This window comes from Apodemus sylvaticus, chromosome 4, assembly GCF_947179515.1.
Source record: "Apodemus sylvaticus chromosome 4, mApoSyl1.1, whole genome shotgun sequence".
NCBI classification, from domain to species: Eukaryota; Metazoa; Chordata; class Mammalia; order Rodentia; family Muridae; genus Apodemus; species Apodemus sylvaticus.
The window spans coordinates 70,772,765-70,779,415 of NC_067475.1; positions in this window are offsets into that span (position 1 = coordinate 70,772,765).

The window sequence follows — 6,651 nt, forward strand, 5'->3', positions numbered from 1 at the left end:
TTTTTCTTTTCTTTCGTTGGATATTTTCTTTACTTACATTTCAAATGTTATCCACTTTCCAGTCTCCCCTATGAAAACCCCCTATTCCATTCCCCTCCCCCTGCCTCTATGAGAGTGCTCCCCTACCCATGCACCTACTCCTGCCTTCCTGACCAGGCATTCCCCTCTACTGGAGCATAAAACCCCCACAAGACCAAGAGCCACTTCTCCCAATGATTTACAACAAGGCCATTCTCTGCTACATATGCAGCCAGAGCCATGGGTCCCTCCATGTGTATTCTTTCCTTGGTAGCCCAACTAGCTTGATGAAATCAGATTTTAGTGAGAGTCCTAGTAGAACCTGTGCTTTTATAACCCCACTGTGCACAGTAGTAGTCCGAAGCTCCTTCACAGACTCTCTGATGGACCTGATGCTCTGGGTGCATGTAAAAATATTGTTTTCACAGGTATTTTCTCACAGAGGGGTCTAACTGGTGATGCAACAAATCTTCCAGGTCAAACTATAAAAATGGGAACCAAGTTTCAAGTGGGGGCCATGTGGCTGGCCTGATGGATGAGATAGTTTGGTCAAGGTTAACAATGATCCAAGTGAAGATAAGAGGCTGATGAAGATGGGCTGTGATGGTTGTAAGATGTCAGCATAAAGGGAGCAGAATTAGGAATATTGAAGTAACAACTTCAGCAGATCAGCTGAGCATGGCATGACTTTACATTGTTCTAGTGCTAATTCCTTGGGAACTTCCTCTCACTCCAGGCAGCCTGAACATGGGAACAGTGTATACATGCCTGGATTCTATTCACTTTAACAGCTGAACAACTGTAGGAAGATGGGTGAGAAGGTCTTTGTGATCCACTTGTTTGGTGCTTTACAGGACAGAAAAAAAACACATCAAATTTCCCACTATAGGTCTTGGAATAGGATTGGGGAAATAGTAAGTGGGAAAGCAAAGGACAAGTTTTAATTCTGCCCTTACCCTCTGTTACCATGGAAAGAGTGACACTTGTGTTAGCAGGGGTGCAAGCTGGACTTAAAGCCTGGGGCAGAGCATAGAGTTGGGTAGGGAGGCTAGAAGGTAAAGATCTGTGGCATCCACAAGATATAAAAAGAATGGTCAGTGAAGACTCCCACAGGTGGTGCGGTACAGAGGTTAATTGAGATTGTGGAATTAGGTGTGGTGGAACTTTAGTACAAGAAGTTCTGTAAGAAGTCTAGCTGGTATGAAGGCAGGCATGGCCTGGAGCCATGCTTCTCAAACTGTGGCTCCCTCATCCTCTGTGGTGGAGTATTGACCATTTCATGGGGGTTGGATATCAGATATCCTCTATATCAGATCTTTATAGTATAATTCATACGGGAGCCACACTACAGTAATGAAGTAGCCAACAAGTTATTTAATGGTTCTGGTTGACCACAAAGGAAGAACGGTATTAAGGGGGCACAACATTGACAAGAAGAGAAACTTCTGGCCTACGGAATATGAATACATAATGAATCAATCTCTTTGAATGTTTTCAAAATTATAAAAGATTTTTGCATGCTTTGACCAACAAACACTTCTCTCCCAGGAGGAGGAGACTTCCTCCACATTGGTCTACACTTCTTAGTCATCATAAGAGCATGATGATGGAGCTTTTAGCTAATGTAGATGCCAAGAAAAAAGACAATGGGTTTGTAATTCTGGTAATATAGTCTCCACGAGTATCCACACCTGATCAGGGCTGATTGGACTATATGTGACTTCTCTGAACCTAAACATCTCTGGAATCCACAGACTGATTCCAAATGTTTTATTCATATTATATTTTATTGGGTTACGATTTTGTTTACAGAGCTGTTTGTGGCCATGAAGACCAGAGAAGGGCCTCAGATCCTCTGAATGACCAGTTACAGTTGGTTGAAAACTCTCCTGGGTGTGCTGGGAACTGAACCACAGTTCTCTGACAGAGCAGTAATTGCCTTTGCAGCTGAGTTCCCACAAACTGAAACTTTAAAAAGTCTTCATTGTCATTTAAGTCTCAGATAAATAAATATTCATGTTTGATATCTCCCTTTCTTTGGGCCCTGGTCATTTGTTCTGTTTAGATCAGTCCATACAGTATTCCCCAATGAAATTCCTTTGGGCTGTGCTTATGGTCATCACCTAACTTGAATCCCAGTTTCCATCATGTCAGACAAAAACAAACAAGAATTTCAACAGGGCAGATATCATCTAGATTGTGTGAGACTCCTGTTCTGCCATTCACACCTGCAATTTTAACATAGTAGAGCTGTTTTAAATTCTGAGCCACCATGCTGCTTTCTTGCAGATGCAGTGTAAATGCTCCAGCAATACTGTACTCTAACCAGAAGTCATTGGTAACTACATTGTGTGCTGCCATCGGAAGACAGGTGTTGGTCATATCTGACTAGCTCCTAAAATCTCTTTATGCCTTTGAGCGAGGGATCAGTCTTTGAAGAGAGATTTCTCCCACAGCTTTGCTAGGTCATCTCTCAACATCTGTCTTGGCTCCTTGATTGCAGGTGTCATGATCTGTCCAGGCATGCAAAGATGGCTCCTATTATGCTCACCTTGCAGCAGAGGCTGAGCTGGTCTTCAGGGACAAGCCATTGCTGATGGGAGAGGAGGAAACCTAGAAGGATGAACTTTTTGAATCCCCACTTTTTGTATTGCTGAAAGCTTACGACATTGGGGTTCTTCATACTTTGGCATTTCTCTCCTTGGGAATTTATGATCCAGAATTTGAACTTTGCCCAAACTGGGCTCTCTGGACAGCTGAGCAACCCCAGGTAAACTGACAGGTAATCTTTGCTTTCTTCATCAACCCCGTTTGGGTGTACTCTCAAACACCATGCTATTTCTTCATTGGCCTCTAATGAGAACACTGGGCTTGAAATCCTTTTCTGAATTCCCCCCATGCAAAATGAGAAGTTGCTTATAGTCCACTCATAGCAGATTTTTTTTTTTACACTGATCTGTGTGGAGCCCCAGCTCTTTGTCTCCATGTCCCCTGACATTTCTGCTGGAGGTAGTTTGAAGGTTAATCTTGACCTGAGAGAACACCAGAGGTTATTTACTCTTCATCCTATTGAACACGATTATAGGTATACTTTGGATTTTAGTTTCAATTTCCCTAAGTTCTCTCTCTCTCTCTCTCTCTCTCTCTCTCTCTCTCTCTCTCTCTCTCTCTCTCTCTCTCTCTCTCCCTCTCTCTGTCTATCTCTCTGTCTCTCTCTCTCTCTCTCTCCCTCTCCGTCTCCCTCTCCGTCTCCCTTTTCCTCTCTCTCCCTCTCTCTCCGTCTCTCCCTCTCTTTTCCTCTCTCTCTCCCTTTCCCTTTACCTCCCTCTCTCTCCCTCTCTCTCCCTCTCTTTGCCTATCTCCCTCCCCCTCTCCCTCTCCCTCCATCTCTCCCTCTTTCCCTCTTCCCCCCCTCTCTCTTTCCCCCAAACACTGGAATTTCTATGTGTGTGTATGTGTTTGAGTTTCGTGACTCTTAGGTCAGTGGCCACTAGTTGGGCTATTCTATCCACCTCTGGATAGGAAAGTCTGTAAAACTTTATATATTCTCATCTCAAGTGTGTTGTATTTTCAGGGTCCTATAGAGAATGTACAGAATGAATTCCTTTATGTAAATAGACAGAGAATATAGAAGAATAACATACAGGCTGAGGTCTAGCTAATATAACAATGACTACAGTCAGTATTTACTTATTCCACAAGGTGTGAAGTCTCAGGTGTTCTTCAGTATATACTGGAATTCTTAAGAAGAAGGGTCTAATGCCAGTGAAGGAATGGGCTTGCTATTTAGATGAGAGCAGGAAGCCAAAGAAAAAAGCTTCCTTCTTCTTTATGCTTATTGTGGGCCTCCAGTAGAAGGTGTGGCCTAGTTAAGGGAGTGTCTTCTAGTCTGAAGATCTGGATTAAAGGTGTGTGTTTTTCTGCCTCAAGACTCAGATTAAAGGTGTATGTTTTTCTCAGATTAAATGTGTATGTTTTTTCTGACAAGAAGAATCTGCATTTGAACTGAATCTACCTACTTCAACTTAAGAAAAAAAATTCGCAGGGCACTGGGGGCACACGCCTTTAATCCCAATATTTGGGAGGCAGAGGCAGGCAGATTTCTGAGTTCAAGGCCAGCCTTGTCTACAAAGTGAGTTCCAGGACAGCCATGACTACACAGAGAAACACTGTCTTGAAAAAAAGCAAAAGAAAAAAAATTTAAAAGGCATGCCTTCCACTTTAGTATGTCCACAAGTAGTGCAGACTAGAACAGTAACCATCAACAATATACTTTGCTTACTAGGGACAATCTTGCATAAATAAAGAGATGATGTAAATCTCTGCACAGATACGATTTACCCATGCACTGGTCTTACAAATGCTATCATAAACATGATCAGGGAAGGGGTGCTTTCCTTAACTGCTCAGGAGTCTGAGTGTTCACAAAATGTAAAGCATGTGGAAGAGCTCCTGTATGGTGGGCAGGATCAGAGCCCCAAACCTCTGAAGATGGCTCTATTCTTTCCTGTGTTTTATTCCATTTACACTTTGTACTTCCCCTCAGGGTCTTCAGGGCCCCCTTACCTCCTTCCTCTGAAACTATCTGGTTTAGGCATCTCCTACATTCTTCTGATTTTTCCTTGACTGCCAACAGACTTTTTGATGGGTCTGGAGTCTGTTGCTTCTGGCCACTTAACTTTTTTCTCTTTTGTAGTCCTCTTTTATTAAATACTCTCTCTGCCACTATCACTAAATCTCTCAAACACCTTTCCCTAACCTCTAGACCCTCTGCAGGTTTTTTTAAATATGCTGCCTAATTAATAAAAGCTAGATCAAAAGCTGTCTTTGCTTCTGCTTTCTGTGGGGGTGTGTTTTAATTACAAATTCCACATTATTCATTGATACAATTTAGCTAACAAGAATAGTTATCCAGCATCAGAAACTTGAACACCAAAAACTAAGACTAGAGAACACAGATATTCCTGATGTATGGTCAGATTTTTGAAATTCAGACTCCATTTTTAAAAAATCTGTTCAAATTAATATCCTGGCACCTAGCATTAGTTTCCAAGATGCCCCTCAACAAAACCTGAGCCTAGCTTCACTCTCTAAGCCAATCTCTAATAAGACCAGCATCTTCAATTGGCACCCTCAACAAGACCAGGTTATTCCAACAACACACCTGCAACCCCAGATTACAAAACCACCACCTGCCTAATGACCATCAATGCAGAGGGGAACAGAAGTTAAGTTTATGTTAGCCAGGTGGTGGTGGAGCATGCCTTTAACCACAGCATTTGTGAGAAGGAGACAAGGAGATTTCTGAGTTCGAGGCCAGCCTGGTCTACAAACTGAGTTCCAGGACATCCAGGACTACACAGAGAAACCCTGTCTGGAGGAACAGGGAGAGAGAAGAAGGCTTATGGGGCTTGCAGGGAGTGGGGACCCAGAAAAGGGGAAATCATTTGAAATGTAAATAAAGAATACATCGAATAAAAAAAAGAAAGAAAAAAATAAGTGCCCAAAAGATCAACTCTGAAGCTAAAGTCAGAGGTGTCCTTCTGAAAATGATATTCAAGAGACAGGCAGAAGAACCTAAACTGAAGTGGTACCCTAGGATACACACTAGGGCTGTTCTGGGAAAATAAGTTTATTTTAATTGATGTCATTCTTCATAACTAAGTTAATATCTAAAACAAACACAAAAACATTAAATGAAAAAAATGACACAGGTTGAACTATTATTAAAAAAAAAAAAAAACAGTTGAGCTATCTGTACCATGGAGCTGGGGATGCTCCACAGCCATCTGTGCACAGGTCCCACCAGAAGAGAGCTGGGCTCCCGGGACTGCTGGCACAGGCTTACAGGCCCACAGGAAGTACAAGCTCCAGGTAGGAACACAGAAACAACAGAACCATGCAACACCAAAAATAACAAGATGGTGAAAGTCAAGCCCAAGAACCCTACCAACAAAAACCAAGGCTACTTAGCATCATCAGAAGCCAGTTCTCCCAGCACAGCAAGTTCTGGATAACCAAATATACCACAGATCAAGATTTGAATTTAAAATCACATTGCATGATGCTGATAGAGGACTTCAAGACCAACTCACTGATAAGTGGATATTAGCCTAGAAGCTCAGAATACCCAAAATACAATTCAAAGACCACATGAAGCTCAAGAAGAAAGAAGAACAAAGTGTTGCTACATTGATTCTTCTTAGAAGGGGTACAAAATACCCATGGGAAGAAATACAAAGTGTGGAGCAGAGAGTAAAAGAATGGATATCCATAGACTTCCCCACCTGTGGCAGGGGCATCCCATCTGCAGTTAACAAACCCAGACACTATTGTGGATGTCAATAAGTGCTTGCTGACAGGAGCCAGATATAACTCTCTTCTGAGAGGCTTTGCCAGTGCCTGACAAATACAGAGGGGGATGCACACACATCCCAACATTGAAATGAGCAAAGGGTTTCAATGGAGGAACTAGCTAAAGGACCCAAGGTGTTGAAAGTGTTTGCAACCCCATAGGATGAACAAAAATACGAACCAACCAGTAATCCCAGAGTTCTCAGGGACTTAAGCACAAATGAGAGAGTACACATGGAAGAAACGATGACTCCAGACACATGGGTAACAGAGGATAGC